General features: G+C 33.1%; 1 long non-coding RNA gene across 2 annotated transcripts; it reads left to right on the plus strand.

Annotated features, from left to right (window-relative positions):
* Positions 1-9731: 9731 nt before the first annotated feature.
* LOC127079832 (uncharacterized) lies at positions 9732-12970 on the plus strand. Of its 2 annotated transcripts, XR_007787968.1 has the most exons (8): positions 9732-10117; positions 10274-10373; positions 10469-10800; positions 11016-11267; positions 11355-11607; positions 11742-11998; positions 12206-12376; positions 12464-12970. It is a non-coding gene; the product is annotated as an uncharacterized LOC127079832 (long non-coding RNA). The 2 variants fall into 2 exon arrangements; XR_007787967.1 differs by having other exon boundaries at positions 10469-11267.
* Positions 12971-13617: the final 647 nt, after the last annotated feature.

The following is a 13617-nucleotide window of genomic DNA, read 5'->3' on the forward strand; positions in this document are numbered from 1 at the left end:
TAGAGTTTTCCCACACCAATTATCCAACCATATATTAATGTGTTCTCCCTTTCCAATCAACCAAACCAAATGTTTCACCAACTCATAAATATACTCTTTGCCACCTGTCCATATGGAGTAAAAACATGGTACATAACATGTCTAACATTTTTAAAAACCCTAGATCTCAAGACATTGGCCCATTTCTCTATAAAACTTAAGATGCACCAACATTGATTCAAATTAGTAGCATCATTTAGAAGTCTAATGGATCTTAAAACCAATTCACTATCTTTGAAATCTTTGCAAAAATGTTTCTGTTCTGTTCAAGAACCATAATGGATGCAGTTGGAAAACTGATGATCTTGAACGATGGCTCGATCTCCTTTATAGCGGCGTGGGGTGGACCTGCATGGTTAACATTTGAATGCGCAATTCAGTTCAAGATTTAAAATGAGTATAGTGAAAAGTGGATATGAGAGAATACACCTTCCTCTTTTTGTGTGAACTGGTTTTATACTTTGGGTCAAGTGGAATGGATTTGAGATGGATTGGGCCTTAGTTATTTGGATCTTTGGGCGAACCAGAACAGTTACTCCAAAGGCTTTTGATGACACTGAAATTCACCGTATTTTCGACTCCGATTTCGCATGAATTTTAGTTGTTTTATTGTTATTTTGTTATGTTATTACTATGTTTTTCTTTGTTTTCAGGTTTTCAGTCTAATCGGAGCCCCGATCGAGAAAAGGAGCGAAAATGAGCTAAAAAGCCAAAAAAATCAGTATTTTACACTTGTGACTCCCACTATGGCGGGCACCATGGGTCCAGCCATGACGTGTCCCAGTTTCAACCTCTCCTCAACTGCCACGTCTCCCACGATCTCCACTTAGGCGCTGCAATTTCCTCCTGTGGCGGGCGCCACAAGAACAAAATGGTTCCCGCCCATTTTCAAACTTAGGGGCATCCTTGTAGTTTCCATATTTTTTTCTTGCCTATAAATAGAGCCTTGATTTCATTTGTTTCTTCATCCAAACTTAGTTACAACTAGGCATATATCAGTATTGTGTACAAGTGGTAATCGCTTCACATCGGAGTGTTGCCACACTGTGTAATCGAGTCTGTAATCAAGTTTGGAGCACTTTGGAAGGAAGTTTAATCCTGCCGCCATTTTCATTTCTGTTCCGCACTTTATTCGACCCTCCGATTGAAGCAGGTTTTATTGCTTTACCTTTGTTTACTTTATTTTCCCGCACTGCCTTTATTTTGTTTACTTTCCCGCACTGCCTTTATTTTGTTTACTTTCCCGCACTCGCACTTTACTTTGTTTATTTCTCGCACTGCACTACTTTCCTTTATTTCTTGCACCGCACTACTTTTATTTACTTTCCTGCACCCGCACTACTTTAACTTATTTTCCGCACTCGCACTACTTTTATTTACTTTCCTGCACTCGAACTTATTACCTTTTTTTTTAAAAGTCTTTTATTTATCCGTTTTTATGATAAAAATTAAAATGCATTTTTACTTTACCATGTCTGGCTAAACCTATAAAGGTTAGAATGTAAGGATCGTAATTGAATCGATAATCCGTACAATTGTTCGTAGAAACACTTAAGGGCTATTTTGACTTTCAACTTAAGTTTTCCCGCACTTAATTTCCGTTGGGTAAGATCGAAAGTCGTTCGACGTCTGTTTAAACTTAGTTGTTTTTAACTATTTCAAATACAGCGAAAGCGATTTGTTTAGTTCATTAGGAGTTTTTAACTTAAAAAGAAAAGTGATTTTAAAACTATTTTCGGACGCGTTTATAAGTTTAGAGTCTGGTTCGTGAGAACCTCTTTTGGTTAAGAAATCCAGGTCAAAATAATTTTCAACTTAGTCAAGACACTATATTTCTTAAAAATAGGTTTACTACTCTAACGCAATGCGCGCCTTTTTATAAGTGACAATAAGAGAGTTTGATTAGGGAGTACAACTCGGTTCTGAATACGCGAAAGCGACAGTTCCCGTTAAATTGGTTCTTTTCAAAGTAGGAAACACTGCCCATAAGTAATTCTATTAGCAAGTACTTGAGTTATTAATTGATTATGTGAATTACATTCGAACCTGTCTTTATTAATTAAATTAAATTTAATACTTTATTTTTCATTGTGCACTCTTAAAAACCCTGTTTCGATTACCTTAGATAAACACCGTAACAATAGATAACGATATATTGACATTTGGTCTCTGTGGATTCGACAATCTTTTATATTACTCTGACGTGTTCGTATACTTGCGAAAAACACACATCAGCTTTGTCAAGCACTGAAGAATTTGGGGAAGCCTTAAGTGATATTTGTCGGCCTCTTAGACATTGTCTACATGAAATGAAATTTAAAAGCTTGGAATCATTTGAAAATGTAGTAGGGAATACGATCATTAAATGCTTCTTTATCATCATAATGTTTCATTACCTGCTCTTATCACGTCACTCTATGGAAGCGACCTAAGCGACAATTCCCCTAATTAGAGCACTTGAGTACTTCTGTCACTTCATTATGATAGATGGAGCGACATAATAACTATCCTTAGATTGGTATCTAACATTTGACATGGATTGTTGATATTTTAATAATTTCCGTATAAGAAATAGGTTTTCCCCCAAGGTTTCATTCAACTCTCTTGTTTCTTTCTGGTAGTCACCTTTCCCAGGGCTATTAAATGGAGCCTTCCTCGCTTCATCTTTAAGTTTGCTTTGTGATTCCTTTTCTCCTTACCTAAGTATGTCGTTGTCTCTTAATGTAAGAAAATTGGATTCTTCTCCTTTTTTCCTTTATTATAGATTCTTCATCTCTAACTTGTTATATATGTTTATAATACGATGGAGGATTCGATCGTTCAGATAACGACAATCGCCGAAGATTATTCCTGAGTAAACCCCTGGTATCTGGAGATGCCCTATAAATATCTTAATGGTTTGGGCAATAAGAAAATTATTTTTTTACGGTTCTATCCCTTATAGTTTTTGGTATTAAAGGATATTTGATTGAGGATATTTTTATCTTTGAAATGTGTGACACGTCTATGAATCGAACCAGAATTTTTAACGTATGATTGATATGACACTTGACTTTAATATAAAGATACTTTTATTTTTACTATTGACTAATATTGTTAAGTTATTTATATATTAAAAATATATTTATATAAAAGTAATCTTGTTGAAGATAAAATAAAAGGGAGAAGAGTTTTATATTATTATATTATATTTCTATGACACATATGGGTTAGTAAATTATTAATATACATTAAAGATCATTAATATTTTATTATTAGACGAAGGTTATATAGGTTGACTAAAAATATCCACTCATATGTATTATTATCACACTCTATTTGAATGTTCATAGATAATATGTATATTTCTCCCTCTCAACCATAAAAATATTTTTTAGATGACAAAGACTAATGTTTTGTATTAATTGATTAAAAATTATAATTGGGAGAAATTTTGTGCAAGATTATTACACGGACAAACTTGTTAGAAATTTATATCACCGTTTTTCTAAAGATTTTGATTGAATAAGAATTTTAGAGAAGTTTATATCATCACTTTTCTAAAGATTTTGAGTGAAAAAGAATTTTAGATAAATGTATTTTGTTTCAACTTCCTTAATGTAATCATTTTTTAATTGAGTTATAAATATAATATTATATTTAATTGTTCTATTCTTCTGGAAAACAAGCCATAAGTTTATTTCATATGTTGAATTATAAGTTTCAACCAAAAATCTTCTCGACTTCCCTCATGTAGTGTTAAATTGCGGTTATGATTTATTTAATAGAATATTAGAGATATAGTTTTTTGTTATTAATTAATACTTAATAATACTAATGAATACATGCAATCAGATCATTGAAGGTTAATTTTTGTTCTGTTGGGACATATCATCTGTCTATATATTATCTCTTAAAATTGTTATTGTAGTGCTTATTCAGTTACCCATTTTGTGCATTGCTTTGATATTATAGGGATTGTTGAATCTAACTCTATAAGTATGTTCTAGAGTAACTATTCAACTTATAAATTGATTTAGGAATAAAAAAATTATAAAAAAATTATAAGTTGTGACTTGTGAATTAACGTTCTAATTGTTCATAATTTAACTTCAAACTGGCCTAAGCAATTAGGGAGTTGTCGAATAACTTAATGAGTTATACACCAAAGGAGTGAGTATAACGAGTATGTGAGTTTGTCGTATTCATGTGAAATTACTTTAAAAGAAAATAAACATTGTCATTGACAGTGAGATATTAGGGGATTCAAATAAAATCGGGTTGCTTTTAATCTGATATTTTCTACACTTAGTATCATTTTTGGTCTCGTATCTTAACCTCGGAGTTTCTTTTAGTCCCTTAACATGAAAAATGCTCATATTGGTCCCTTAACTCTCCATAACATACCATGTTAGTTCTTTTCGTCTAATTAACGATGAAAAAATTCAAAACTTGGTCGCTAATTTGACAAAAAGGTCTAACATTGTATATTTTGAAGAGTTAAGGAACCAATATGAATATTTTTTAAGTTAAGAGAGCAAAATGAATCCCGAGATTAAGATATAAGACTAAAAAAGGTATTAAATCTATTTTCTATACCTATTTACTTTTATTGTTCATAAAAAAATCTTTGTAAACCCTCATTTTTACCTTTTAAAATATGTTACAATTGTTTTATCCAAATTCAGTAATTCTTGTGGAGGCTAATCATTTTTATTACTTGCAACATTTTTAGTACATTTGTTAGAAATATCCATCATATTTTTGACGTATTTGCTAAGGATTGTTGAGTTATTTCGACAAGGCAATTTAGGTGTTTTGAAAGTTTTAATTTGATTTTAGTTTATTTTGTTATGTTAGTTTGTTTTATTTTTAATTTATATTCTTATTTTATTTTTTACTTAATTCAATGCTACAAAGGTATTTTTTGATTCTGTATGTGAGGTTTAGTATCAATGTTATTGTCGTTGAATACAGAGATTGAAAAGACAGTAAGATTAAATCGAAAAGCACAGTATAAAGATGAAGATTTCATTGTTGTTGATTTTGAAGAAGGAATATTCGATTTCAACTTTCCCTTCCAGTAATTTGCACAATATGGAAGTTATTTCTTTTTTACGGTTTTATCCCTCAAACTTTTTGTTATTAAGGTACATTTGATTGAGGTTATTTCTGTCTTAGACGTGTGCAATTGACACGTCAATGAATCGAAACAAAATTTGTCATAGAAGATCATTGTTTGACTTTAATATAAATATGATTTTTTTTTAAAATTATAATATTATTAATTTATTTCTAGAATAAGAATCATTTTAATAAAAATAAATAAATTTGTTGAAGAGAAAAAATAATGAGGAAGAATATAAGGGAAATGTTAACCAGGACATTGGTTAAGAGATTAAAAAGGTAAGTTGGGCATTTTTAAGAAACTAAAAATACATATTTTTTTTAAAAATATGTGTATTCAATGTATTAAAAATATAAATAATTAATTTTTTTAAAGAAACTTGTCAATGATGTAATATAAAATATTTTTCTTATTTGAATTCTTATGACCCTTATTATATATAAAAATAAGTGTGTCTTTACATTAAAACATAACTTATATTCATATAATACAAATAGGTTACTAAACTATTAATACACATTAAAGATAATTAATATTTTCATACTAAAACGAGGTTATAGGTAAATTAAAAAGTTGAACATTTATCGATGATATGTGTCGCTAAAACTTTTAATATAAAAAATTCGTTTATATTTTACTACTAAAGAGAGGTTATAGGTAGATTAAAAGTTGAACATCTACCGATGATATGTATCACTAAAACTTTAATATAAAAAGATTCTTTGGAAAAACACTAGTGAAACAAAAAGAGTATTGTAGGATTTATGATACATATATTTCTCTCCATCAATTAGAAAAACATTTTTTAAATGGTGATTATAAATATTTTATATCAATTGATTAAAAGTTTTAATTGAACTTTTTTTTTTGGTAAGATTATTGTAAGAACGGATAAACTATTATCCGTTATTGATGTATTTATTCTCCTGTGAGATAAATCACAAGTCTTTTACATATATTGAATTAGAGATCTCAACCAAACACATGTGGAGTGTGTTAAAAGTGTTGTATAGGATTGAAAATGAGTCAAGTCAAATTGAACTCGCCTCAACTTGGCTCAACTCGTTAAACTCAAATCTCAGTTCGAGTTTGACATAATTCTTTTTAATCTTAAACTCGACTCGTTATAAGTGCACGAACAATTCAGTTCAACTTGTTAGGTTCATCTTGTTAAATTCAACTCACTTGCTTCACAGACTTGAAAACCATTTTTTAAGTCTATTTTTTATTTATATATTTGATATTTTAAATTAATATTTTAAAAAAAAGTAAAATCAAAATAAAATAAAAGTTATCATATTAGAATTTAACTTTGTCTCAAAAATCTACTAATTTAAAAATTACACAACTTTCAAGAGATACATTTGAAAGTCTAATTCAAAAACTACTCAATTGAAGTTTAAATTTGTCTGAAAAATCTACAGCTTTATTTAAATATTTAGGAACCTTATAAATTTAATGAAATAGTACACCAAAAATTATTAAAAATTGATACACTTCCATCACAGAATGATTACATCACTTACAATCTTCGTTACACATGTTATTTTTATGTCTCCAACAAGGATGACTCTAAATGCAATTGCAACTTTACTGCAATAATTAGTACGGAAGAAAAATATAGGGTTAAGATTTAGAGTAAATCTTCAAACCTACTCTTAAAGACAATATAATCTGAATATTGAAATTATCGTGAAGTTATGCTTGATTTTCTATACCAGATAAAATCCATTGGATTTATATTCAATGGTATGATTAAGTTTAGATTTGTTAGTTTTCTTATGACTTTGGCTTCTCTTGAAATATATTATGATTTAAAAGATATATGGTTTCCATTGTTAAAGTTTTAACATCCTGTTTGATGAAGGAGATGTAATTTGAATTCCATATTTGCGATGCTTGAAAATTTAATTTACAAATGATTTGTCGTGGTATCTCAAAAATGATATTGATGCACTACGCCAAAAACTAGAATAGACAGCGCACCTTAGAGGGCGCTTTATTACAAAAGCGCACTCTAAAGTGAAGCGAAAAAATAAGGAGCGAACAACTGGAATAGACAACGCACTTTAGAGGGCGCTTTTGTAATAAAGTGCCCTCTAAGGTGAAGCGAAAAAATAAGGAGGAGATAGAGGGACAACAATACAGGGCGCTTTTTAGAAAGCGCCCTCTAAGGTTACCCTTAGAGGGCGCTTTTAAAAAAGCGCTCTATAAGTCCATGTGCATTTCCAGTTTATAAAGCGCTTTTGGAAAGCCTTAGAGAGCGCTTTCATAAGCGCCCTCTTAGGCCCCCTTTAGAGGGCGCTTTTTTTCCCCAAGCGCCCTCTAAGGTCCCCTTTAGTAAACATTAAAATTATAACATATTGCACTGTCACACCTCGAAAAAATGGGGATACGACTTCAAAGCGAAGCGCGATCGCACGCTCGCAATGATGGACTGAACAGAGTCGCCACCGAACTTTATTTATTCCTAAAAAGGAAAGGGGAAATATCGATAAAACCCAAGACAAAACGACAATGATTATTGGTCGTCGCAACCAAATTAGGGTTCGGGAGTCGATTACGCAAGAGGAAGGTATTAGCACCCCTCACGTCCGTTGTACTCAACGGGAACCATTAGGTCAGTTGTGTGCGTTAGTGTTAGTTTGAAATGTTAGGCTTTTCAATTTATTAGGTGGGAAAGAAAGAAAAGAAGAGAATGTTTTTGGTTTTGGACGAAGGACTAAACCTAAGTTTTTTATTAATGGGCCTGACAAGATTTAAAAATCCTGCTCCTACGTATCTCAAAAGAGAAATCAAGGCTTACGTAGTTCTGGGTAGAAAAATGTTTGTTTGTTGGTCGATTTTAGCGAAGGCTATACTGTATTAATCGACGAAAACATTGTTTTACCCAAAACAGATGAGGAGTGGACGCATACCACACATCGAACGGATTTATAAATCTACATTCGGAAAAGCGTCACTTATCTCTACTCAACAATCGTGGCCGAAACATTATTTTGTATCACTTAAGACAATATATCTTTCATTTATGAAAAAGGTTTTTGATTAGTCGCACGGCGGCGAGAAAAGAGTTTGATCGGTTGGATGTATTTTGAGTGATGGCGAGAACTTGGATGAGCGAGATATACATCTCGAATCCTAGCCTCAAGAGTGCATGGTATACACCATGTTCCATTTCCATCTTTATTGAAAAAAGTTAAGATAGGAATTAAGTATTTTGGAATTTGATTGAGAAAGGGTTTGAAGAAACCGCATTGACAATTTTAGACGATGGCGAGAGCTAAGATTGGCGAGATATACATCTCGAATCCTAGTCTCAGGAGTGCATGGTATACACCATGTTCCATTTCCACCTTTATTGAAAAAAGTGTTAAATAAGAATTAGGTATTTTGAGCTTTTGTTGTGAAAAATGACTTGACACTAGATCAAGTATTGATGGACGTTTGAGAAAGATTTGAATGAGTGTTTGAGAGAAAACCAAAGTGGATAAACTTGGATGATCGCGAGAGCTAGGATTGGCGAGATATACATCTCGAATCCTAGTCTCAGGAGTGCGCGGTATACACCACGTTCCACTTCCATCTTATTGAAAATGTCTTAACTATAAATTAATATTTTTTGAGTTTTTTATCAGAAAAAATGGCTTGACGTTGAATCAAGCGTTTGGTGAAAGTTTGAAAGAAATGGAATAGAATAGGATGGAGAAATGGATTGGTTTGTTTATTGAGAAAATACTCGACGTTGGGTCGAGTCATATTTTTGTATTTTTTTTGGAAATGGTTGATTTTATTCTTGTGTTAGTATCTAACTAAACAATCAAACAAAATAAAGAAATAAAACAGTACAAAATTATTACACATCGGGGAAGTGGGGTACATCTTGTTAAATGGGGATTCAAAATCACGAAATAATTAAATCAGGCCCAAACAACGAATGATGCAAAGTATGAGTGTAAGTGCAAGAGAACCGGCTCATTGTAAGAAAGCCCAAGAGTAAGCTATGTGAGGTTGATGGCGATGCTTAAAAGCAATCGACTTACAAGGGTATGAAAATGGGCTCGACATTGAATCGAGAAAAATATGATTTTAATAGTTAAAAATGGTTTTGAATGGATGATGAAATTAAAAGAAAACAAATCTATGTTATGATAATGAAACTATGAATATAATAAAGCATAAACATAAAAAAAAGGTTAAAAGAAATAAAATACTACACATGAGTATTGAACCCACTCCACTAAAGACCATAGAAACCACCCCCTCTCCACTAGACCATTTATCATTAGTTGTCATCTTAATGCTAATTTGGATAAACAAACCAAGATAGATTAAAAATTAGAATTAAAATAAAACTAATATAAAAAACAGCCTGTTGGACTACCAAGAGAAAGCAGAAAATTAAACCCAACCGCTTGGCTGTTGGGTTTTTTTCAATGGGGCAAGAATTGAAAATATAAAAGAAAATTTATTAACTAAGACCTAGGAATTTTAAACGTGTTTTTAATGTTTTCCCAAAATCTATTATGTTAACAAAATATAAAGAAACAAGTAAAAAAAAAGAAAACAAAAGAAAGAAAAAAAATGGGAACAGAAACCATTTGTTGCCTCTGGGTTCTCTCCATCTCAATCCAAAGTTCTCTCTCGTCAAAAACCCCATCTCCACAAATCTCTCTCTCTCAATCTCGCGCACCATCGCTTAACCTCGCTCATTTCTCACAATCTCTCATTCGCTCTCAAGCGCTACCCACGAACTCTCTCACGCTCTCAGCAAACTCTCTCAATCGCGTCTCTCTCAATCTCACTCACACCAAACCCTCATTCAATCGATCGCGTCCTCAACCTCTAGTCTCCCTCACGAAATCGCTCAGTCATCGTCCCTCAAGCTAAACGCGACAAGACAAAGAAGCCATGGTTCCCAAGAGAAAGTCGGACAGGACGGCTAACCTTCGACGGTGACGGCGAGCTCAGGTAATGCTTTCTTATCCCTTCACCTCTTCAAATGCTGGTTTTCTTTTATTTTAGGATTATGGTTTTGATTTGCTTTGAAGTTTTCACTTCCACCTCTCCCTTTTTTTTTCCTCCCTTCCTGATTTCTTTCTCCTCCTATTTATCTTCTACCGTTAGGGTTTGGGATTTGGTCTATGGAGTCCAAAAGAGTATCCTGCAAAAGCCCTTTAGGGATTCTCAGTTTTGGATTTCCCTATTCGATGCTAAATCAAAAACGGTAATATGAACTCATGTTTTCTCTTTGAATTTTGTCTCTATTCTATTTTGGGATTTTCGAGTTTTAACTGTCTTGCTGTTTTGCTTTTACTGCAGTGAATTCGGAGTGGGTATACACTGATGTAACGCAAGCAATAGTTGATTCCTTAAGCTTGGTGTTCTTGTCATGAATCAAAGGAATTAACTTAGCAAGCCACAATCTAGTATGCCAATATCAGCAGCAACAACATAATGATAATCAGCATCACTTTGCTGATTGACTCTTTGTTCATTAGAATTTGGACTCTCTGATTCATTTGAAGCTAGGAGAAAAATCCTCAGTTGTATCATCTCAACTACCTGGAACCTTTTTAGTGAACAAAATCTTGAGAAGGTGAGATCATGCTCGGATAGCGCCTCAGAAGTTGAAGATTCAGCCAATCAGTAAGGTACAACGTTGTGGTTCCTTCTCTAAGCTTCTTGAAATGGTAAGTTCAACTAAGTCTCCTAGTTTTCAAAACAGGTAAATCTGCAGGCTGTGTTGCAGTAACTCATTCTCTAATCATTGCATTTCAACACCCTCAGAAACATAGTAATCACATGCAACACAGCTTTTTGACATTGCTAGACAAACTCTTGATCTCTTACATGATTTATTATGCAGGAATTCCTGAAGAGTCTGATCATCACCAGCCAATGGAACAAGGATAGAAGGAAATTCGGCCCAAAAGTTCAGTTTGCCATTTATCTTGTGACAGACTACATGGAAATGCATAGCACTGAAGACTTTCAATCTGAACTGCAGCAGGAACACCCTCACGGTGCAGCTAAGAAATGGAGGTGTTCACGGAAGCATTTACAGATATACAACTGGTTAATGCAAGATTCTTCAGAACCGCCGGAGTTTAACGAAATGGTGAGCTTCTTGATCTTGACTCAAACCTTTCGTGTGTGTTACAGATTGGTGAACTTATGTAGAACTGTTGTGATTGGTTTTATGCAGGATTTTGGGTATGACATATTCTTGGGAGCTACATCCTTAGAACCTGTACCGTGCAACCGGTCCCTTGATGTATGCTTGTATTATTCTTGCAACATCTACTTCTCTCCACGAATGTTGCCTTTGAAGTTCTTGCATCCGGTTAAGGATTACGTGTTATTTGTAAAAGCTGCATTTCACTTATCCAGGACTGCTGTCTAAAGAAAGACTGAAACATGCCTGATGGTCAACTGAATTAGTTATCGCGCCATCACAGGTAAGAAATATCAACAGCCTTATGGTAGCACTCATAGGCAGCTGTGGGATTTCCATTCAAATCATGTTCATTTGCACGTTCAAAATGATCCTTTTCTAACCACAACACACTTGTTATCTTGTTCAACTTTGCAGAGGTCGGCGCTTGCGAGAAAGCTTGACCTTGTCAATAAACCTGTTGCCGTGATATTGGTGGATGGTACATAAGCAACTACATTTTTATTAATCCATGCAGCAACTGCTGAAGGAGATTCTCCGATTCTCAGTACCTCTCCGTTGGTGACAACAACAATAGCGTCGATGCTGTTTTTTTGAAAAGGCTTGTAGTAAGGTGCAATGGAAGAGATCGTGCAAGCTTGCCCATATCAACCTTTAGAAGCACTTCTTTTTCAGTAAGGCAGTGAACAAATAAATTTCTACTTCCAGAATCCTTTATTAATTTATAAAGGTCCCGAGAGTTGAGTTGGTGGTATGCAGAACTAGTTCAGGTTGTGTTTTGGTGGGTTTGGGAGGGACACAACACAATACAAGACAAGGCAGTAAGTGTTGTTAGATAGCAATATGAATGAAAGTGTTGACGTGTAGTTTAATTTTTGCAGGTATTGAACCGTGTTGGACATGTTGATCGTGTGGAATTAGATGCAAGGCTATGAAGTGCGTTGGATAGGGGGCTGTTGTAGGTTGTTGCTTTTTTTGGATGCTGGTTCCGTTGTGGTTTTTGATACATTGTTGTGGAATTTGGAGGAACCAAACTAATTCAAGAGGTTAAGGTGAGTTTTTTCTTGATGCTGTTATGTTCTTTTCAATTTTCTGTTGTGGCTTTTGTAATCGAAACATGGACTGCTGTGATGTTGCAGGTTTTGGTGCAGAATTATGCAGAATTTTGATGCTTATTATGCAGAATTTTGATGCAGCATTATGCAGAATTTGGTGCTTCTTATGCAGAATTTTGATGCTGAATTGTGCAGAATTTTGATGCTGAATTGTGCAGAATTTTGATGCTGAATTGTGCAGAATTTTGATGCAGTATCATGCAGAATTTTGGTGTTCATGTGAATGTCTTGCTAAAACTTGGTAATTTGAATGGTAGCAATGTTAATTACAAATGACTTCTATTTGGATGGCTTAGGATTTCTTGGATTTGGATATGTCTTTGGATAATTGTTTTGGAGTTAAATGATTAATCGAACGTATGTATGAAAATGAGTTTGGACATGTTGTAATGGTTGTGCAATGTCATGGTTTATGGAAATATGTATGTTGCAATTTGGTTCATGGTTATGTAATGGCCTAGATATGAATGCATGGTTGAATATGATTTTTGAATGTATGATATTAATGAATGAATGAGAATTTGGTTGAAACTTGATTTGATTTGAATTTGGTTAGATGGTATGGAATTTTGAAATGAATTTGTGATTGTAATTTGAACTTGGTTGAAGTGTTTGTAAAAAATGTAATAAGAAATGGTTGTAACTTGGTTTATGGAAATGGGTGTTTGGTTATAAAAATGGATATGAATTTTTTAGAAATAATCCAAGACTAATCTAAATGTCAATTAAAAATAAAAAACCAATAAAAACCAATTAAAATCAAATTAATCTATAATTTGTTAAAACTACTTTGATGTCAAATTCTAACATTTATTTGGAAACTAAAAAATCAATTAGAATTTGAATCATTAGTAAAAACATAATTAAGATCAAATTGAAATTTGGAATTTAGGCTTAATTTGAAATTAAAATCAAATTGAAAATTAAAAAGTCAAATAATTAACATCCATTTTATAATCAAAAGCACCATGATCAAAAAGGCCTAGACAATGACCAATGTGTAACAAAAATATGGATTTGGGAATGAATGTATGCAAATGAACTTTAGGTCAAGTGCCAAATAAAAATGAAAAAATTGAAAAAGTTCAGGACCGAAATCGGGGTATGACATGCGCGTTTTGTTATTTCACTCTCTGTTATTTTCGTTCTTTTTCACGTTAGGGTTCTCACTGCTACGA

This window comes from Lathyrus oleraceus, chromosome 5 (genome assembly GCF_024323335.1).
Source record: "Lathyrus oleraceus cultivar Zhongwan6 chromosome 5, CAAS_Psat_ZW6_1.0, whole genome shotgun sequence".
NCBI lineage: Eukaryota > Viridiplantae > Streptophyta > Magnoliopsida > Fabales > Fabaceae > Lathyrus > Lathyrus oleraceus.